Raw genomic sequence first — 23,779 nt, 5'->3', positions numbered from 1 at the left:
GAGGAGAGAGGGCAATCTATGCAGGGGGACCAGTGAGTGCAAACAGCAGAGAAAGAGAGCACACAAGCCTGGAGTTGTGAGGTAGAGATGGAGGAAAGAGGAGGCTGGAGAAGTTTAGCACGAGCCATACCATGGTAGGCCTTGTGCGTCATGATGAAGATCTTGGGCCTTATCTTAAGGTAACCGAGAAGTCATTGGAAGTTTTAAGTCAGAAAACTGATACCAGCTTATTTACCTGCTGCAGTCATCACTTGGGGTAGAGTGTGGATGATGGCTTGGTGTGTGCAAAACTAGAAGGGGAGGAGGTGTCAGTAGGCTGATTCCCCAATGTAGGTGAGATCCTGGTGGAGACCTGAATGAAGGCAGTAATTGTTGGGATGCAGAGTTGAGAATAGACCCATGAGACACCATGAAGGTAGAATAGACTTGACTTGGCTATGGGTTGGATGTGCAGAGGGAGGGTGTTGTGGATTGAATTGTGTCCCCCCAAAATATCTATCAACTTGGCTAGGTCATGATTCCCAGTATTGTATGATTGTCTACCATTTTGTCATCTTATGTAATTTCCCTGTGTGTTGTAAATCCTATCACTACCCCCTAAACATTTCGTCTATATTTGTCAATAGAGTTACTGTTGACAATTTGACCTCATATAGGTAATTATTTAAAAGAGCTCATGGTGAACATTCTTTACTAATTTTGTTAAACAGCTACTTAGCTTAAAGATGGTTTCAAGGGATAATTTCAGTTCATGGTTTGAAGACTTTCTCAGAGCGATAGATTCAGGGGTTCCTCCAGTCTCAGTAGGTTCAATAAGTCTAGATTCTGTAAGAATATGAAATTCTGTTCCACATCTTTTCCTTTTTTGATCAAGATTCATCTACTGCTTTCTTGACCTTCAGTTAAGGTAACTGGGCACTATCCAGTTCTGGTCTCATGCCTGAGAAGGCAGTAGTCCATGGAGGCAGTTAGACCTTCAGTCCAGTTCCTTCTCTGATTCCTAGGTCTTCTTCTGCTGCTGCTCCAGGTGAACAGAGATCAGTTGTTGTATCTTGGATGGCCCAGCACGAGCTTTTAAGACTAAAGACACTATTTCAGAACTAGGGAGTAGAACAGTAACTCTAAAAGCAGTATTAGGCCAATTGACTGGACAGTCACATGGGACTAATTTTTAAACATACAATATACACCAGGACTGAAATCTCCACCTTACAGGTGCCACATGATTGCACATTCTCTGGAAGAGCAACAATGAAGACAAGCCTTTGTCCTTTGAGGAAATGAGTGGATTTTATTCTCTGAAGGGAGGAAACGTGTCATTTAGAGACAATGCTACTAAGTAGAGCAGATGATCACTTTGGCTAATACCAGCTCTCTGGTAGGTCTAAAATAATGCAACTGTGGATAAAAGCTCCATGATTTGGAAGAAAGGTTAAGGCTTGGAATGAGAGAGCTGGAAACACAGGTTACAGGCAGAGTGTGGGATACTGGGCTTTGAGTTTCTCAAGGTGGAGATGGTTTATGATATAGTTCTAGAAGTGGATGACTGAAAAGGACAGCTGAAGGTGAAGGCCATCAAAGCTGAGAATCCACGAGTGACTATGGGTAAGGTTGCACTCGGGCAGTAGCTGAGGAAGAGAGGGGTGAATGACCCTGTGACTCTGATCACGTTTCTCCCTTGCTCAGCATTTATCACAAGCTCCCTATTACCTACTGAATAAAGTCTGAGCTTCTTAGCACTGTCCTGCACAATACATCCTCGTCACCCACCTTCACCCTTCCCTAGCCACATTGAGCCACTTGAGATTTCCTGAACATGCTATACTGTTCACTGTCTCTACCTTTGCATACACTGTTCCTCCCATCTGAACTATCTGTCCTTTTGTTCCACCTTTGTAAGAACTCCTATTCACCTTTATGACTTATCTCAAATGTCACACTTCTATAAATCCTTTTTCAAATGCCCCAGCTATTCAGAGAGCCAATATTTATTGAACACCTACCATCTGCCAGGCCCTGAGCAAGGCACAGGTTGATTCGGTCCCTCCCCTGTGCTGCCACATCCAAGTTTTCTAGGTCTGCCAGCAAAGTAGGGATGGGCTCAGTGTCAGGGCTCCCAGACTTGGCTCAATAAACACCAAACCTGAGAACTAGGCCACATTGGAATTTCATCAACAGGAAGGGCTGGGCAGGTTTCTTCTCATTTCCTTACCTTAACCTCAACCTCAGCAGCTTCTGCCACTATAAAGAAGAAAGGATACTTAATATGTGAGATTCATTGGTCTGTGAAGCCGTTTTCCTGATTCATTAGGACATTATGATCCATTTTTATTACAGTATGTGTTTCATATTTTGACTTCTGTGTACCTGTGTGCACAGTCTTATCTGAATCTAGACATCAGATGATTTTTCACCAGGATTCATTTGTCTTGCTGTAAGCAGGATGGAAATAACTGAGAAAAGCACTTTGGGGGACATGCTTCTTGAAGCAGAAGTTATGTATTACTTGGCATAAGAACCCAAGCAGAGGCCAACAGTCAGTTAACAAATAGTTCTTGAGATGAGCTCTGTTCTCTGCTAGGCACTGTGGTTCAGAGAGAAACTTCTAGCTTTATCAGAGCTGCTGTTCCTCCACCTGCAGTAGTGTTCTTTCTCTTGCTCTCCTCTTGGACTGGCCACCCCTACTCACCTTTCAGCTATCAGCCTAAGTCTCCTCCCTTCCTCTGGAAAATCTTTAATGAGGGCTGACAGATACGGTGAGTTGTCTATCCAGTACCATTCTCCCCTTCTTCCTTATGAATAAGCTTTGGTAATATTCTGGACAGCGTTGTAAATAGCTGATAGATTTCATTTTCCAGTCCTCCTTGCAGTTAAACGTGGCCATGAAATGTAAAAAGAAGAAAATTGCAGGAGGTTTCCTACAAACTGCCTTAAAATGATCTGGCTCAGCTGGGAGGTGCCTCCTATTTGCCTTTACTCCCTTTCTCCCTGTTCATTTCTAGACCTCAGATGGGATGGCTGGAACTCTACTAGTCAGCTTAAGCCATGAGGCATTTCTGAAGATTTAAGAAACATTAAGGATGGCAGCGTACAGATTAAGTAAGTACGGTAAAAGGATACAGCTCTGATACCCACCTTTCCCGACTTCAAACCACAGAGTATCCCCTTGTTCTGTTCAAACAACTGCCTCTTGACACATGTACAGGTTCCTCATGAACACAACAAAGTGTTCCAGAATTCCCATTCTTTGCAACGTTATCCATAATTTGTTATGATCCACACAGTCCGATGGCTTAGCATAGTCAATAAAACACAGGTAAATATTTTTCTGGTATTCTCTGCTTTCAGCCATGATTCATCTGACATCAGCAATGATATCCCTCATTCCACATCCTCTCCTGAATCCAGCTTGAGTTTCTGGCAGTTCCCTGTCAATGTACTGCTGCAACCGCTTTTGAATGATCTTCAGCAAAATTTTACTTGCATGTGATATTAATGATATTGTTGGATAATTTCTGCATTCTGTTGGATCACTTTTCCTTGGAATAGGCATGAACACGGATCTCTTTGAGTCAGTTGACCAGATAGCTGTCTTCCAAATTTCTTGGCATAGACGAGTGAGCACCACCAGCGCTGCATCCGTTTGTTGAAACGTCTTAGTCATCTAGTGCTGCTATAACGGAAATAACACAAGTGGGTGGCTTTTAACAAAGAGAAATTTATTTCCTCACAATAAAGTAGGATAGAAGTCCAAATTCAGGGTGTCAGCTCCAGGGGAAGGCTTTCCCCCCTCACCCCCTTGGCTCTGGAGGAAGGTCCTCGTCCTCAATCTTCCCCTGGTCGAGGAGTTTCCCAGGCGCAGGGACCCTGGGTCCAAAGGACGTGTTCTGCTTCTGGTGCTGCTTTCCTGGTGGTATGAGGTCCTCAACTCTCTGCTTGCTTCCCTTTCCTTTTATCTCTTGTAAGATAAAAGGTGATGCAGGCCATACCCCAGGGAAACTCCCTTCACATTGAATCAGGGATGTGACCTGAGCAAGGGCGTTACATTCCACCCTAATCATTTTTAACCACAGGCAGAGATTGTGATTTATAACACTTAGGAAAATCACAAAATGAAGGACAACCACACATGGACTAACCAAGTTGACACATATTTTGAGGGGACACAATTCAATCCATTACACATCTCAATTGGTATTCTGTCAATTCCTGGAGGCTTATTTTTCCCCAACACCTTCAGAGCAGCTTGGACTTCTTCCAAGTACCATGGGTTCTTAATTGTATGCTACCTCCTGAAATGAATGAACGTTGACCAATTCTTTTTGGCACAGTGACTCTGTGTACTCCTTCCATCTTCTTTTTTTTTTTTTGTTAACATTTATTGAGCTTCAAGTGAACATTTACAAATCAAGTCAGACTGTCACATATAAGTTTATATACATCTTACTCCGTACTCCCACTTGCTCTCCCCCTAATGAGTCAGCCCTTCCAGTCTCTCCTTTCGTGACAATTTTGCCAGCTTCCAACTCTCTCTATCCTCCCATCCCCCCTCCAGACAGGAGATGCCAACACAGTCTCAGGTGTCCACCTGATATAATTAGCTCACTCTTCATCAGCATCTGTCTCCTACCCACTGTCCAGTCCCTTTCATGTCTGCTGAGTTATCTTCGGGGATGGTTCCCGTCCTGTGCCAACAGAAGGTTTGGGGACCATGACTGCCGGGATTCCTCTAGTCTCAGTCAGACCATTAAGTATGGTCTTTTTATGAGAATTTGGGGTCTGCTTTATCCCACTGATCTCCTGCTCCCTCAGGGGTTCTCTGTTGTGCTCCTTGTCAGGGCAGTCATTGATTGTGGCCGGGCACCAACTAGTTCTTCTGGTCTCAGGATGATGTAGGTCTCTGGGTCATGTGGCCCTTTCTGTCTCTTGGGGTCATAGTTGTTGTGTGACCTTGGTGTTCTTCATTCTCCTTTGCTCCAGGTGGGTTGAGACCAATTGATGCATCTTAGATGGCCGCTTGTTAGCATATAAGACCCCAGACGCCACATTTCAAAGTGGGATGCAGAATGTTTTCATAATAGAATTATTTTGCCAATTGACTTAGAAGTCCCCTTAAACCATGGTCCCCAAACCCCCGCCCTTGCTCCGCTGACCTTGAAGCATTCATTTTATCTCGGAAACTTCTTTGCTTTTGGTCCAGTCCAATTGAGCTGACCTTCCATGTATTGAGTGTTGTCCTTCCCTTCACCTAAAGCAGTTCTTATCGACTAATTAATCAGTAAAAAACCCTCTCCCTCCCTCCCTCCCTCCCTGCCTCATAACCACAAAAGTATGTGTTCTTCTCAGTTTATACTATTTCTCAAGATCTTACAATAGTGGTCTTATACAATATTTGTCCTTTTGCCTCTGACTCATTTCACTCAGCATAATGCCTTCCAGGTTCCTCCATGTTATGAAATGTTTCACAGATTCGTCACTGTTCTTTATCGATGCGTAGTATTCCATTGTGTGCATATACCACAATTTATTTACCCATTCATCCGTTGATGGACACCTTGGTTGCTTCCAGCTTTTTGCTATTGTAAACAGAGCTGCAATAAACATGGGTGTGCATATATCTGTTTGTGTGAAGGCTCTTATTTCTCTAGGGTATATTCTGCAAAGGTTTGTTTTATGACCTAATATGTGGTATATCCTAGAGAATGTTCCATGTGCACTAGAAAAAAAAGTATACTTTGCAGCAGTTGGGTGGAGAGTTCTGTATAAGTCAATGAGGTCAAGTTGGTTGATTGTTGTAATTAGGTCTTCCGTGTCTCTATTGAGCTTCTTACTGGATGTCTTGTCCTTCTCCGAAAGTGGTGTGTTGAAGTCTCCTACTATAATTGTGGAGGTGTCTATCTCACTTTTCGATTCAGTTAAAATTTGATTTATGTATCTTGCAGCCTTGTCATTGGGTGCATAAATATTTAATATGGTTATATCTTCCTGATCAATTGTCCCTTTTATCATTATGTAGTGTCCTTCTTTATCCTTTGTGGTGGATTTAAGTCTAAAGTGTATTTTGTCAGAAATTAATATTGCTACTCCTCTTCTTTTTTGCTTATTGTTTGCTTGATATATTTTTTTCCATCCTTTGAGTTTTAGTTTGTTTGTGTCTCTAAGTCTAAGGTGTGTCTCTTGTAGGCAGCATATAGATGGATCGTGTTTCTTTATCCAGTCCGAGACTCTCTGTCTCTGTATTGGTGTATTTAGTCCATTTACATTCAGCATAATTATAGATAAGTAAGTGTTTAGTGTTGTCATTTTGATGCCTTTTTATGTGTGTTGTTGATAATTTCATTTTTCCACATACTTTTTTGTGCTGAGACGTTTTTCTTAGCAAATTGTGAGATCCTCATTTTCGTAGTGTTTGACTTTTATGTTTGTTGAGTCGTTACGTTTTTCTTGGCTTTTATCTTGACTTCTGGAGTTGTTATACCTCTTTACCCCTATTCTTCTAAGTAAGAACCTAACTTGTATTGTTCTATATCGCCTTGTATCACTCTTCATATCGCAGTTCTATGCCACCTGTATTTAGTCCCTCTTTTTGATTATTGTGATCTTTTACATATTGACTTCAATGATTCCCTGTTATGAGCATTTTTTTTTAATTAATCTTAATTTGTTTTTGTGATTTCCCTACTGAGTTGATATCAGGACGTTCTGTTTTGTGACCTTGTGTTGTGCTGGTATCTGATATTATTGGTTTTCTGACCCAACAATATCCTTTAGTATTTCTTGTAGCTTTGGTTTGGTTTTTGCAAATTCTCTAAACTTGTGTTTATCTGTAAATATCTTAATTTCGCCTTCATATTTCAGAGAGAGTTTTGCTGGATATATGATCCTTGGCTGGCAGTTTTTCTCCTTCAGTGCTCTGTATATGTTATCCCATTGCCTTCTTGCCTGCATGGTTTCTGCTGAGTAGTCTGAACTTATTCTTATTGATTCTCCCTTGAAGGAGACCTTTCTTTTCTCCCTGGCTGCTTTTAAAATTTTCTGTTTATCTTTGGTTTTGGCGAGTTTGATGATAATATGTCGTGGTGTTTTTCTTTTTGGATCAATCTTAAATGGGGTTCGACGAGCATCTTGGATAGATATCCTTTTGTCTTTCTTGATGTCAGGGAAGTTTTCTGTCAGCAGATCTTCAACTATTTTCTCTGTGTTTTCTGTCCTCCCTCCCTGTTCTGGGACTTCAATCACACGCAAGTTATCCTTCTTGATAGAGTCCCACATGATTCTTAGGGTTTCTTCATTTTTTTTAATTCTTTTATCTGATTTTTTTTCAGCTATGTTGGTGTTAATTCCCTGGTCCTCCAGATTTCCCAGTCTGCATTCTAATTGCTTGAGTGTGCTCCTCTGACTTCCTATTGCGTTGTCTAATTCTGTAATTTTATTATTAATCTTTTGGATTTCTACATGCTGTCTCTCTATGGATTCTTGCAACTCATTAATTTTTCCACTGTGTTCTTGAATAATCTTTTTGAGTTCTTCAACTGTTTTATCAGTGTGTTCCTTGGCTTTTTCTGCAGTTTGCCTTATTTCGTTTCTGATGTCTTGAAGCATTCTGTAAATTAGTTTTTTATATTCTGTATCTGATAATTCCAGGATTGTATCTTCGTTTGGGAAAGATTTTGATTCTTTTGTTTGGGGGGTTGTAGAAGCTGTCATGGTCTGCTTCTTTATGTGGTTTGATATCGACTGCTGTCTCTGAGCCATCTCTAAGATATAAAAAAAAAGTGGTTTATTCTATAATTGCTCACTGAGTCTTACCTTGTTTTGTTTTCTTTCAATATATGTGGATGGGCTACTAGATTGTGCTGTCTTGTTTGTTGTAGTCCTTGACTTACTTATGACCTATTACCAGCTGGTTTGGTCTGTTGCCATATATATATGCCTGAGTCTATTCACTATTCTTGAGTAGAATCTGATTTTGGGTCATCAAGTGTGTGCTGCACCCTAACACCTACCCACCTCGAGAAGTAGTGGTGATAGTTGTGTGCACCAGATTCTATTAGCAGCTGGGGTTCACCCTCCGGGGGGGCAGGATGCTGACAGGCTTCTCCCAAGTGCCAGTGAGGTAGGTGTGTCTCTATTCCTATAGCACCTTGGTGGGAGTGCACTGCAGCTGTACCTTAGGCTCCCAATGCAAGTACCTCTACTGATTGGTAGATGTCACCCTCCTTAGACCCCTAAGGCAAGAGGCTAGGTGGTCTGGGGAGAGCTTCAGCCCTCAGTTCCCTGTTGTGGGTCAGTTAGGGCTCTGTTGAATAAGCAGAGATATCAGACCTGGGAAACTTGTTTTTCCAGAAAATCCACTGTAAAAAAAACGCAGTCAGATCCCTATCAGAACTGCCTTTGGATTATAACCGCCTCCTTGTTCCCTGTCAGGATGAAAGTCCGAGATTTGGATCATATATGCTTGGCTGTAGCTGGTTCTGTGTTTTTAGTCCAATTAGGGATGGATTTTTGGTCCCTGGGTTTTTTGTGGTTCCTTCTCTCAGGCCGGAAGAATGGGTTAGGAAAAGACCACAAAAAAAAAAAAGGGGGGGGGGAAGCAAAGCCGTCACAGAGCCGGAGTCGTTCTCCCTCTGGCTCAGGAAATTCCAATGTTAATGAAGCCACCTGGGAAGGGTGGGCGAGGGTTCAGAGAAATAGGAGAGTAGCACCTCGGAATATAGCCACAGTTGCTTATCTTGCTTGGAATGACTATTTTATCTGAGATTCCCGAGGGGCGTGTTGCCTATGTGTGCTGGCTGAGTGGAGATTGTCCCCAAGGGTCTGGCCCGCTGAAGCCACGGTCAGATCCTCCGCTGCCAATCCAAAGTCCAGCGTCAAGGTTCCCCGGCTGGGACTGCACTCCCGGCTCCAAAACCAGTCACTGCCTCCCGGGGACTTCTTCCACCAGCCGCATCACCACGCCGCCCGTGCCGACTGGCTGGGCCCCCTCCCGGGGTGAGTTCAGAGGGGTAGGGCTGCGTCCCTTGCTTGCGTTGTCACAAGATTTTTGAGTTCAGCTCCCCTGGGCCCAGCCCTAAGCCCGGCGCCAAGGTTACCTGACTGGGACGCTGGCTCCAGGCTCCGAAAACAGTCGCTGCTTCCCCGTATTTGTTCGTTCTCCATCTCTAAATCTGTGTTTGTTGTTCAGGGTTTGTAGATTGTTATGTATGTGATCGATTCACTTGTTTTTCCGAGTCTTTGTTGCAAGAGGGATCCGAGGTAGCGTCTACCTAGTCCGCTGTCTTGGCCCCGCCTCCCCCATCTTCTTTTGATGCTTCCTTCATCATTCAGTATTTTGCCCATAGAATCCTTCAATATTGCAAATCAGGATTTGAATTTTTTCTTCAGTTCTGTAACAACCCATGGAGATGACACAACCTTGCTTGCTGAAAGTGAAGAGGATTTGAAGCACTTACCAATGAAGATCAAAGATCACAGCCTTAAGTATGGATTACACCTCAACATAAATACAACATAAATCCTCACAACTGGACCAATGAACAACATCATGATAAACTGGGAAAAGATTGAAGTTGTCAAGGATTTCATTTTACTTGGATCCACAATCAACACTCATGGAAGCAGTAGTCAAGAAATCAAGTGACACATTACATTGGGCAAATCTATTGCAAAAGACCTTTCGAGTGTTAAAAAACAAAGATGTCACTTTAAGGACTAAGGTGCACCTGACCTAAGCCATAATGTTTTCAATTGCCTCATATTCATGTGAAAGCTGGGCAATGAATAAAGAAGACCCAGGAAGAACTGATGCCTTTGAATTATGGTGTTGGCAAAGAATATTGAATATGCCATGGACTGCCAAAAAAATGAACAGATCTGTCTTTGAAGAAGTACAGCCAGAATTCTTCTTTGAAGCAAGGCTGGTGAAACTTCATCTCACATATTTTGGACATGTTATCAGGAGGGACCATTCCCTGGAGAAGGACATCATGCTTGGTAAAGCAGAGGGTCAGTGAAAAAGAGGAAGACCTTCAACAAGATGGATTGACAGAAAGGCTGCAATGATGGGCTCAAGCATAACGACGATCATGAAGTTGGTGCAGGACCCGGCAGTGTTCCGTTCTGTTGTACACAGGGTCGCTGTGAGTTGGAACTGACTGGACGGCACCTAACAACAGCAACAACAAAGATGGCAGAGTAGAAAGAGGAAGCCTGATGACCATCAAACTACTCTACTGGCCCTGGACCACTTACCTCTAGATTTCTTCACGTTAGAGAAGCAAACAAATAAAAACCTAGTTATAAAAATTATAAGCCACCCTTATTTGTTTTGTCTGTCATATGTAACTGAACCTCATCCTAACACAACCCCCAGACAGCTTTATCACCCTTATCCTGATGATTATTTTTTTCATGGCTTTTATCATCTTTCTTTTTTTCCCTAAATTTTATTTATTTTGTTGTTGTAGTTGTTGAGGATATACACAGCAAAAGACACCAATTCAACAGTTTCTACATGTATGATTTAGTGACATTGATTACATTCTTCAAATTGTGCAATCATTCTCACCCTCCTTTTCTGAGTTCTTCCTCCCTCATTAACATAAAATCACTGCCCCCTAAGTTTGCTATTTAGTCTTTAGAGTTGCTGTTATCAATTTGATCCCATATATATTTATATAGATAGTTCTTAAAAAAGTATAATGCTCAAGGCAGACCTTTTTGAGGCTCTGCTTTCAAGTCTTTTGGGTACATACCTAGGAGTTGAATCTCTGGGTCATTTGGTAGGTCTATTTTTAGTTTTTTGAGGGATCGCCACACTGTTTTCCACAACAGCTGTACCATTTTGCATTCCCACTAGCAATGGATACGGGTTCCAATTTCCCTACATCCTTGCCAATATTTGTTATTTTCTGTCTTTTTAAAGAAATTTTAGCCATCCTAAACCAAAAAAAGAAAAAAAACTCGCTGACATTGAGTCAATGCTGACTCAGAGACCCTGTAGAACTGCTCCATAGGGTTTCCAAGGAGTGGCAGGTGGATTTGAGCTGCCAGCCTTTTGGTTAGCAGCCAAGCTCTTAACCACTGCACCACCAGGGCTCCTTAGCCATCCTAATGGGAATGAAATGGTATCTAATTGTGGTTTTGGTTTCCATCTCTCCGGTGGCTAATGACACTGAGCATCTTTTCACGTGTTTGGTGGCCATTTGAATGTCCTCTTTGGTGAAATGTCTATTTAAGTCCTTTGCCCTTTTTATGATGAGTTGTTAAGTTGTCAAAGTTTTATATATATTTTGATTATTAGATTCTTATCCAATATATGGTTTCTGAAGATGTTCTCTCCATCGGTAGCTTGTCTTTTCACTTTTTTGGTAAAGTCTTTTGATGAACAAAAGTTTTTAATTTTTATGAGGTCCAATTTATTTATTTTGTCTTCTGCTGTTTGTGCTTTTGTTATTATATTAGATGATTCATTGTTGAAAGCCAGGTCACACTTTTTTTTAAATAATATTTTATTGTGTTTTTGGTGAAAGTTTACACAGCAAATTCGGTTCCCATTTGACAATTTCTATACAAATTGTTCATGACATTAGTTATATTTTTCACAATGTGTCAACATTCTCTTAATTGCATTCTGGTTGTTCCATTTGTAGTACTCTAGTTTCCCTACTACTTTATCTTCTCATCTTTCTTTAGAGTAACTATTGACTTTTAGTCTCATATAGATGGTTTTTTAATGGAGCTCTGTACTCATAGATAATATCCTTTGTGTGCCAAACTGTTATTTTGCTAAAAGGTAATCTCAGGGGATAGTTTCAGCTCAAGGTTTAAAGAATATCTTAGGGCGATGTCTCAGGGAGTCCTGTAGTCTCAACTGGTCCAGTAAGTCTGGACTTTTTTTTAAAGAATTTGAATTTTGTTCTGTGTTTTTCTCCCATTCTATCAGGATCCATCTATCGTGGTCCTGATCAAAAGAGTCGGTTGTGGTAGCTGGGTACCATCTAATTCTTCTAGGCCATCTCACATTTTTATTTGTCTGTGTTCTCCATTAGAATGCAAATTCCAGGAGATTAGTGATTTCTCATGATCTGGAGCATTCCTGGCACACAGTATGGCCTCACTAAAAAGTTGCAGCTCTTGTTAGACACACTCAGCACATTTCTTATGTACACCTTCTGTTATAATAAGCATCATACTTGCAACCACACATTCAATATCTGTCTCCCTCACCAGTCTACAAATTTCATATTGACAGGGCATTTATGTGTCTTACTCTATTTTATTACCAGCATCTAGTCTAATGCCAGCATATAAGTGATCAATAAAAGTGCAGGAAGTATAGAATTTTTTGTTGTTGTTGTTATTCTAGACTCTGAGGCAGGAGGAGGATGTCTGGGGAAGCCAGGCTGGTCTGACAGGAGTGGTCTCTGTGAGGCAAGCAGTCCAAGGCAGGTGGGAGGTGAGGGCTGGAATATGTATCCCAGCGAGCTGGAGGCAATAAAGAGGGTCTCTTGGCAGGATCCCAGGTTGGAAACTGTCCAAGCTTCTAGGAGAGATGGAGTGAGAAAGATGGCAGATGCTTGATGTGATATTTCTTTGTAACCAGCTCCCCATCTCAAGTAAAGTCGTTAAATGCATGAAATTTCTGATTTTATTGGATCAGTTGTTGAAAATATTGAAGGCATGCAATTACGGGAGTCATGTGTTGAAACTGAAACAGGCTGTATGAATATAAGAGAGGATATAGAGAGAACCAAAGTGACATTAGCCATGGAAATCCCAGAAATTATGTGGAAGACTTCCAACTGCCTAAGAGTCTGCAGTTACGGGTTCTGGGCAAGTAGGCCTAATTTCTCACGAGGGAGGTAGGATCAGCTAACACCTGGTTACAAGTATTAATTAAACTGCATTGACTTAGTGAAGTCCCACTTTTAGTGGGGTGATAGATTAAAAAAAAAGAAAACAAACTATGTCCCAGGATCTATAGGAGCATGGAGGAAGAGGGCCTGCCACTGCTGAGGATGTCAGATCGGGCTTAACAGAGGGGGTGTCACGGAGTAGGGTCTTAATGGATGAGTAGATGTTCACTGAACAGGTCGAGAGAGAAGCAATCCCAGACTGAGGGAACTGTCTGGGCAAAGGCTTGGAAGGAAATGTCGGTCAAGGGTGTGTTCAAAAATGATAATGGTTCTATATGGTTGGAGTGTAAGATGTCTGTAGGTGAGCAGTGGAGGAAACACAGCAGAGGACAGCAGGACTAGGTTATGAGAGACCCATATTTCTAACTAAAGAGTTTGGAGAGTATCCTTTAAAGATAATACAGAGTCATTGTAGAAAATTACATTTCTTCACCTGTGTTCTAGAAGACTAACCCCTTGGAAAAATGGAAGATGGATTGGAAGGATGGATAACAATCCGAAGACTGCTGCAATAGTCTAGGGTGATAATACTAATAGCTTAACAATCAATTTGCATTTTGTCATCGACACCTACATTTACTTCCTGATAGCTTTGTTAATGCTCCCCCAAACTGGGTGAAATAGGTGTTACTAATAATTATTCAAGTTTTACAGTTGGGAAAACCAAAGAAATTTGCAGTCCAGAAAGATACAAACATCTCACAGTAAAGACAAAGCAGGTAACGGTCAACTGCACAGACTCTGGTGCTTAGCTGCCTCAATTTGAATCCAGCTCCTCCATTTCCCAGCTGGGTGGCCTTGGACTTAACTCTGGTCTTAGCTTCTTCATCCATAAAATGGGGATAACAATAGTAACTACTCATTTGGTCATTGCAAGGATTGTAATGAGTGTGTAAAGTAATCAGAAAAGTGCCTATTCCATAACATGGGCTATATGACCACTGTTATTAAGAAGTATTTTGAGAGGGTATTTACAAAGGACTATAGAACCATGGAGGAGGGTGTTACTTATTCCACCTGGAGGGAGTTGGAAAAGGAGAGGAGATGTGACCTAAAAAATGTATGGGAATCTGGAGGGTGGAAATAAGGAGGAAAAGCATTCCAGACAAGGGGTACTGAGTGTGCAAAGGCATGAAGAAATGGAAGACCACGGCATGTTTGGGGAGGTCTGCATGGAAGCTGGTGGTGAGGACAGCAGAGGTGCATGATGTTAGCAAGATAGGCCTAGAGTTGAAGGACCAGGAACTAATCCAGAGTAACATCATCAGATCTATTGTGTCAAAAGACAGCTGTGATGGCCACGTGTGGTGGGAAGAAACATGTGCAGGAAGACCAAAGAGGAGGTAAACAATGGATTGAGGCCATAACTAGGCAGTATTTGTAGATACGGAAAGTAGGAAACAGATGTGAGAGGCATTTCTGATTTGGAATGGATAGAACTTGATGCCTGGATGTAGAAGTGAGGAAAGGAGAATTTGAAGAGTAAAACATACTTTTCACTTAGATAAAGAATTAAGAGGGGTGCTTAGGCTTGGGGTAAGATGATCAGTTAGGCTTTGAACATGCAGGATTTGAGCTACTTTTCGGTCATCCAGGTGGAAATATGCAGAAGGCAGTTGCCAACACAGATTTGGAGTTCAGGGAAGCAAGGTGGGAGGGCAATGCTGATTTGGGAACCACCAACTTGTAAACAGTAGCTGAAGCTATGGAATTGGAAGTGGTTGCCCAGGACGTGTGTATGATGAGAAGAGGAGAGGGTACCAAACCTCCCATTACAGGCCATGGTTTCTTACTTTGGCTCCTTCACCCAAAATCACATTTAGAATGCAATAGTGGAATCAGTAAATATTTCTTTACTTTCAGTATACAAAGTAAAAGAACTGTGGATGAAATAAGTTTCAGTTTTGAACTAGAGAGGTCCAGGAACCAAGATGCCTAGTACCTAATATCAAAGGGAACGAACAATAGCAAATAATCATTATAATGATACTTTATCACACCTGGCATTTATAGAGCACCTTTCTCCAAAGAACTGGAATCTCTGCCCAGACACCATGAATCTTCACAGAACGTTTGGGAGGTCTGGAAGATGCTGGTGATATTATATTAACTTCTGACATGAGGTTCAGAGAAGGCTCACACTAGAAGGTTCTCTTTGAGCACAGAGCCAGAGAGTATTATGGGCAAACTGCCCTTGCTCCAAGCCTCCTACTTGTGACCAGTGGTCTGACTTGCTTCCGTGTCTAGATCTGACAGCACAATCATGCGCACACTTGGGGTTGCCAAGCCCGAGATCCCAGATCCTTTCTCAAGCCAGTCTAGACGTAAGAGTCGCATATGTTCCAGAATAGGATTTCATTGCAACAAGGCATGCTCTGGTGGAGAAAGTATAGAATTTACAATCAGACAAACTTGGGTCCTGGGTCCACTGCTGCTGGGATGCTGGCTATTTATTTTATGTCCGTGGGCTTCGGTTTCCTCAGCCACAAAATGAAGATAATCATATCTACCTCAGGGTCCTGTAAAGATGCATTCATTCAACCAATGTTTATTGAGCATCTAATATGTGCCAGGGGCTGTTCTAATCTCTTGGAATATATCAGGAAACAAAACAGACAAAGATCCCTGCACTTGGGTTCTTACCTTCCAAGGAGGTGGGGGGGCAGGTGGGAGGAGAGGAGAGATAGACAATAAACAATGAAATAATAGACAAGCAAATTATCTGGTGTGTTAGAAAGTGATAAAGCCTGGGAAAATGAGATATGTGTGGCACATAGCACAGCATCTAGCTAGCACATAGTAGGCACTCGGGAAACGGAGCACTACCATGACCACAATGAAAAGTGAAGAGCCCGGGGCAGAATAACAGGTTGTAAATTTTTATGAAATGTGTCTATCTCTTAAACCTCAATAAGGAGTAAGTAGAAAAGTTGCCAGGGAAGGATAAGGGCAGAAGATTACAAAGTAAAAAAAAAAAAAAAATGACCTGAAATCCTTTTAAGTGATGTGTAATCAACTGCATCTATTCTAATGACCATTAATTAAGTTGTCTCTTACAGGCTCCCATAGAAAATTGCTTGCCCAAACAGGTAGACTATGAAATACACATTATAAGACCTTCAGTATTTAAGTAGGATTTCATTTTTTGCCATAACTCAGGTAAGTAGAAAGGTTAGGCTATGTTCTTGTAACAGACATCCTCCACAAATGACCATTTTAAACACCCATATGTTCTTAGCTATATTTTTATGAGAAAGTGGACATTTTGTCCATGATGCCTCCTGTCACATTTCATGATGCCATCTTCTGTCAGTATGAAGGGGTCATGATCAGGGGTTTGGTCCATTCATTTGTCAGTTTGGTTAACCAACATTTATGTATTTATAATAAAAATTAGAGTGAAAAGCTCTTCAGCAGGAACCAGTCATCAAGCTCGACATTTATGTGCACTGCCTAATTGAATTCTCTCAATAGCCCTTATTTTTCCCATCTTTTAGATGAGGAAATTGAGGCTTAGAGAGATTAAGTAACTTCAACATGGTCAGATAGCTAGTAAGAGGTGGAGCCAGGATTTGAACCCAGGCCTGACTGGCCACAGAGTGCTCATATTTGACCACTACTATAGGGTTGCTATGAGTTAGAATCGACTCGATGGCACTGGGTTGGGTTTGGGTTTGGTTTTATATAGAGGGCAGTGTGATTCAGTGATAGTGGCCAATGCGTTCCAAGTGTAGTCACCACTCGTCTGTCAGTGGAGGCTTGCATGCTGAACAGGTTTCAGCAGAGCTCCCAGACTCAGACAGACTAGGGAGAAAGGCCTGATAATCTACATCTGCAAATCAGCCAGTGAAAACCCTATGGATCACAAAAGTCTGATTCTGTAGGGCATGGGGTTGCCATGAGTTGGGGGCCAACTCAATGGCAGCTAACAACAACAACAACATATATGGCACACATCATGCTAAACAAAGTAACGTATGGTTCTAGCCTTGGAGGACCTCATTATTCAATGGGGAAGACATACAGGTAAGCAAGTGGCAAGTGCTATAACAGACATACTCCGGGAACCGAAAAAAAAAAAACTGCCTACTTACATTGATTACATTGGAGAAACTTTTCCAGACAGTGATATTTAAGGTGGGTGTTGATGGATGAGTAGGAGTCTGACTGGAAGAAAAGGGAAGAACATATTGAGTAAGCTTTCTCTAACTCTAAAGCCCATGCTTTAAACACTACTCTAAACTACCTCCGCTCATCTCCCAATTAGTCAGATGTTAGCTGAGTTCTCTTGCATTCTGGGATCTTTTGGGGAGACAAGAGGAAAAGTAGAGTCTGACTCAAGTTAGTATCAATAATCTACCCAGAGAATTCAGGTCTTACAAACACATTTTCTTCGCAGATCTTTTGCCCCTAGGATTTAGAAAAAGGATTTAAAAAAAAAGGTTTCCCTGACAGAAGGAATTTCTAACTCAAAGAGTATAACATAGACATTCTGCTGGAGTTTCCAGTCTGCTGCCTGACCTATGCATTTTGTATTTGCCAGCATAGAGATTAGGATTTACAACACACATTTTGGAGGGACATAATTCAGTCTACTGGAGCCCTGGTGGCGCAGTGGTTAAGAGCTCAGGTTACTAACCAAAAGATCAGCAGTCAAATCTACCAGCTGCTCCTTGGAAACCCTATAGGGCAATTCTACTCTATCCGATAGGGTTGAGCTATGAGTCGGAACCAACTCAATGGCAACAGATTTTCTTTCTTTCTTTGTTTTTAAATTCAACCTATAACATACAGCTTTATTTTAAAAGTCATATGAATTGCTTCATACTGTTACATATCCTTTTGCAACCAACTTTTTTCACTCAACATTATATTTATGGTCTTTATCCATCTTTTAAAAAGACGTCCTCTGTTGATGAACACTTTTTTTTAAAAAAAATTTTATTGTGCTTTAGGTGAAATTTACAGGACAAAATAGTTCCTCATTCATAAACGTATACACAAATTGTTTTGTGACATTGGTTGCAATCCCCGCAGTGTGCCAGCACTCTCCCCCTTTTCACCCCAGGTTGCCCCTGGACACGTTAATTTCATTTTTAATCTGCATTATTCCAAAAAGAATGTAGGGTGGTTTACACAGATACAATCCCGGGAACATAAGCTTGAAACTACTCTTTCACTCGAGCCATCCATGAAGAGTGGCATGAAAACCAATATATATTTATTTCCTGCACCTAACACTGGAAAGCCAGCCTTGGATATTAACTAATGACACCTGCAGCAGCTGTCAGCAGAGCAGGTGTTACGTAATGTTACGTTCTGGTAAGAATGCCCTCGAAGCTGCTTTGTCATCACATCAGCTTAGAACAGAAACTAAGCTGTCGAATAAGAGGTGCGCAGTAGAGCTCTGGCTGTTTCTTTGGGTTGGGTGTTGATGGAGCCATCTGCTAACCTGGCACCACTTTGAACCTAGGCCCTTTTAAACCTTTCTTCATTGCTTGTCTCTGGAGCTGACCAGCCAGTTCTTACATCAAACACTCATCCTACACCCACAGGACTTTTCTTCTTCTCTTCCTTTTTTTCCTTTTCTTTTTAATGTTCACCCAGCACCTCCCAGCTTAAAAAAAAAAAAAATCAAAACTTCTGAATGCCTTCAGTCTCAAACAAAAGCTTTATAGATTTCTTGGCAGGAAATCCAGGGTGGAATTTGCCATTAAATTGTCGTAAAGCAACTCTTGAAACAACATGTACTGAACAATCAAACACTTTTAAATGTCAGTCCCCAACAAAAGCATGCATTGTCCCTGGAGAATCCCAGTGGCACTTACCTTCTTAGAAGGGGAAGAGCTTACAAAAACGTAACTCTTTCATTCTACAGGTTGTGTGTGGAACTAAACTTGCCACAGTCGGTCAAAAGTAAGGCTTCCTGATGGCGCATTCCAACTCAATTGCTCCTTAAGGGATAGTTCTGCTCTTTTTTGAGAAAAATAACAGCATTTTTCTTTAATTGAAAGAGGTTTTTCATAATGGCAAATTTTCATAATCACAAAGAAAGTATAGTCTTGTCCCAACTTGCATGTCCTTCGGCTTCTGGAATATAATTTGTTATTACCTGCCATTGAGTCAGCTCTAACTCATGGTGACCCCAAGTAGAATGGAATAAAATGTTGTCTGGTCCTGATCCATCCCTATGATCATTCGTATGTTTGAACCCACTGCTGCAGCTACTGTGTCAATCCATCTCATTGACTTTGCTGGCGCTCCACTTTACCAAACATGATGTCCTTCTCCAGCATTCAGTTCCCCCTAATGAAGCATCCAAAGTAAGCAAGTCAAAGTCTTGGACAATATTCTGTGATCCACAGAATTTTCACTGGTTAATTTTCAGAAGTAAATTGCCATGCTTTTCTTTCTAATCTATCTTAGTCCGAAAGCTCTGCTGAAGCCTGTCCGCCACGGATGATTCCTGCTGGAATTTGAAATACTTGTGACATGGCTTCCAGCATCATGGCGATGCACCAGGCCCACAGGACGACAAACTGACAGATGGGTGGTGGAATATAATAGCTAATACTTATTGAGCACTTAGTATGTGCCAGGGACTGTTATCTGAAGCCTCACAACAACCCTATAACATAGGTATTGAGGAAACTGGGGCATGCAGAAGTTAATTAGCGTGCTCAAGGTCATAGGGCTTATAAGAGAGGGAAGCAGGATTCAGGCCAAGGGAGCTGGATTTCAAAGCTCACGCTCCAAAGTTACTGTACTGATTTAATGAATTCTAAAAAAGCTCTCTGATTTTTGCAGTGCGACAGGAAAGAAGACTAACTTAATGAGCACCCACTAGGGGCCAATACTGTATACATGATCTCCTAGCTAAATCTTTCCATGCATTTAAAAGTGCTAGGTGTTATCATTCCTAATGTATATATGAGGAGGCAGAGTCTCCAAGGGCTCTGACCCCGGGTGCAGTAGGAAGAGCTAGATCATCCTGCCTCCATAGAAAAGGAAGGAACACATAGAAGGTCCTCTTTCTAATGGAAGGATACTCATATGACTCAATGGAAGAATGTCAGACTCTTAGAGTAAATTTGTTTAAATAAGGAAAGTATTCATTTATGCCCCAAATATTGTTGTCAGCTGCCATGGGATTGGCTCCCGACTCACGGCGACCCCATCCATGCACAACAGAAGAAAATGCTGCAGGGTCCTGCACCATCTCCATGGTTGATTGTGGATTGGATTGTTGTACTCCATAGAGTTTTCACTGGCTGATTTTTGGAAGTAGGTCACCAAGCCTCTCTCCCTAGTTAGTCTGGAAGCTCCACTGAAACCTGTTTAGTATCATAGCAACACACAAGCCTCCACTGAGAGCTGCACACGAGGTGCATTGGCCAGGAATTGAACATGGGTCTCCTGCGTGGAAGGAGCCCTGGTAGCGCAGTGGTTAAGAGCTAAGCTGCTAACCAAAAGGCTCGCGGTTGGAATCCACCAGCTGCTCCACGGGGTAGATGTGTTGGCAGTCTGCTTCATTAAAGATTTACAGCCTCGGAAACCCTATAAGGCAGTTCTACTCTGTGCTATAGGGTCGCTAAGAATAGGAATCCACTTGGGGGCAAGGGGGTTTCCTGCATGAAGGGGGGGAGTTTTACCACTGTGCCCCCGGTTGTCCCACCCCCTGAAATTAAGAACCTGCAAATCAATCAAAATGTTTTATTATAAAAAGTAATAAGAGACCAGCTGCTGGAGAAGACCTTCTGTGACTCCGATGATTTCCCCACTGCATGGTTAACAGCTTTGTCTGTTCCGGCAATAACACTGGGGTTGAAGTGAGATATACAAGCATATGCAAAACAACCCTCCTCCCACCTTAACCCTACCTCCCTACCTATTGGGATTTTTATTTTCTTTACTTCGGATATTCTTCGTAATTTTCTTCTAAATACCTCGTACGCACAAGTTGAGGGACCTCCAAACGAGGTGTGTTTGGTACATGAGCCAAAGTTATGCAAGGGTAACAACAAAGCAGAAGACAGAGACTGTGGAAAACCAGGTGACTGGGGGTTATGCAACTCGCGTGGGAGCCGCTAGCCTTCGGTGGCGGGTTGGGTTCCAGTGGAGGTTAGGAAGGAGGCAAAATCCTCACCTTTGTTTTCTTCAGGCTCCAGGCCAGTTGTCAGGGGAACTGCATTCTCATCAACCCAACCTGTGCGGAAGGCCTGGCCCCTGCTACGGACTTGGCGGGGCACCGAGGAGATCCCAGAGGCGGTGGGTGGGACGGCGGAGCCGAGGCCGCGGCCCTTGCAGCTCCTCTGTTAACAAGTGGGAGCGGATGTGACATTTGTTGTTTCAGTCTCTAGGGCTGGCACAGCATCAGGAGAAGAGATGGGGAAGGAGGGGCCATGGAGGAAAGAATGTGTTCCAGCTCCAGAGCTGGCTAGGAAACGTTGCTAGAAATGCAAACAGAGGGAGTTTTTGCAACAAAGGGTACCTTCATCACCTTTTAAAGGTGTATGTATCTATGATAAAAATACTCAGAAAAAGAGGCAGGCCCATAGTGTCTATCTTGATGGGGAAGCAAAGCCCTCTGCTGCGCCCATCTCTCCTCATCTCCAAGAACAGGAACAGAAATTCCATTTGGGAACTTAAAACAGGGCCCCGGTACCAGGTGAGTCAGCACAGCCACTTTTAAAGAATACAGAGCTTCAGAATACACTTGACATACTTTCTCTGAGGTGTTGGCACAAGGCAGTGAGTTATACTCTACATTTTCATTTACCCCCTGAGTACAACCGGACAAACCAGTTGCCTTAAGTCGACTTCCACTCATGGCAACCCCATGTGTGTCAGAGTAGAACTGTGCTCCACAGGGTTTTCAATGGCTGATATTTCAGAAGATTACCAAGCTATTTTTCTGAGTTGCCTCTGTGTGGACTTGAACTTCACCAAGCTATTTTTTTGAGATGACTCTGCGTGGACTTGAACTTCCAACCTTTTGGTTAGCAGTCTGTTGCAAAATACTCTTGAATTCAAACAAAGAAGTCTTGTGGAGCAGAATGAAGTCCCTGTAAGGAAGAGGCATTTGAATTGCACATAAATGCTAAGTTAGCTCAATTCTAATACTCTGTTTTGGCCAAGTACAGACTAAGTTTCCCCCATTCACACGGCAGCCCCATAGCACTTAAGACAGAAATTTTAAAGCAACCGCATTCAAGACCTTGGGAGATGGCGTTCTTCTACTCTTTGGGAGGTGAGCTTTTCTAATTTTTAAAATCTAATACGCAAAATGAAAAAATCAAATCGTCCGTTGAATTATGGAGCCAAACTGTTCAATGCTGAAAGAGGACTTAGTCTGGGCCCCTTGTGGTTATTGTTTGAGAAAACTCCCAATGCCTGCAGGGAGAACGGAGGAGCTCAGGATGACCCCGAGTCCGGAAAGGCCGCAGTCTTCAGGCAAGACAATATCTCTGGAGACAATGTCAGCGCTTCCAGGCCCCAGGGCTGTGTTTTATAAAGGTTTATAGGACTGTGAACCTGCGGAGGCGAAAGCCATTCATGGGGTAAGGCTAGGGCAGTGGACAGTTTGTTTCTTTCATACCAATGAGATTTTTCAAGAAGACATATCTTATCCATCTCTGTATCCCCTTAGCACAAAAGAGTGCCTGGCACACAGTAGGGACGCAGTTAATGGTTTCTAAATGATTATTGAACGCTCTTAACTTGATTTTCTGTAACTCACTTCGTGGGTGCCATACTGCAGCATGTTTAAATCAGAGAAGGATAGGAAAACCATCTGAACCCACTGACCAATCTCAGCACTGCTCAGAGTGGGACAATCGACATTGCCTCCTCCTGATCTGGTCCAATGTAAAGAGCACACCACCAGTTCTGAATAGTCATTGCTAAAAACGCCCTGAAGCTGATCAAGCACTTAAAGCCAGATTTTAGTTACAGGAATTATGGGGGCAAGAGAGCAACATAAATCTCACTGCATGGAAACAGACTAATCCACAAGGCAGGACTTTCTGTAGGACAACGGACCTGGTTCCCACCAAAGCATGGGGTATTAAAAAAAAAAAGAGGGGCCTGGGAAAGAGAGACTGCATAGCTTTAAGAGACATAACGACCATAGTCAGTGTGTGGATCAGGGATCTTGATTCAAACGTACCAATTGTTGAAGGAAAGAAGGAAAGAGGAAGAAAGAGAGAAAGAAAAGAAGGAAGGAGAGAGGAGGAGAGAAAAGGGAAAGAAAGGAGGCAAGAAAAAAAGGAAGGAAAAGGAAAAAGAAGAAAAAAAGTAAGACAGTCAGAAATTTGGATATGGCCTTGATATTAGATGATACCAAGGGGTTTTTGTCAAGCCTGTTAGGTGTAAAAATGGTCCTAAGGTTAGGTTAAAAAAAAAAAAAAAAGTCCATTTTTAAAGGTACGTACTGAAGTGGAAGGTGAAATGACACAAAGTCAGGGAACGGCATTAAAAAAAAAAAAAAATGAAGCCAATGCAGCAAAATCTTGCTAATTGTTGGGTATATGTATTCGCTAGTTCATTATACAATTATGCTAGTATAATTGTATGTTCGAAATTTTTTTGTTATCAAGATTTTAAGAAAGAACAAAGGTCAGGACATATAAAGCGAAAGATTCAGTTTCTCGCTTGATCTTGCTACTCTTCTCTTTGCAGGTCCAGTTAAATTTGGTCATCTTAGCTCTCCATGCCTTTTCTGTCATGCCAGGACCGGAGGGGGAATTTCACTCGCCTGGAGTGATAATTTGCTCGTCTTTAAGACTATCCTTTATGCTCTTGCTTTATATGTATTTTAAATTGTGTCTGAAGATAGCAAAAATGGGAACTTTGAACCTTCT

The sequence above is a fragment of the Loxodonta africana genome, chromosome 7, assembly GCF_030014295.1.
Source record: "Loxodonta africana isolate mLoxAfr1 chromosome 7, mLoxAfr1.hap2, whole genome shotgun sequence".
NCBI classification, from domain to species: domain Eukaryota; kingdom Metazoa; phylum Chordata; class Mammalia; order Proboscidea; family Elephantidae; genus Loxodonta; species Loxodonta africana.
This window is presented reverse-complemented; position numbering follows the sequence as displayed.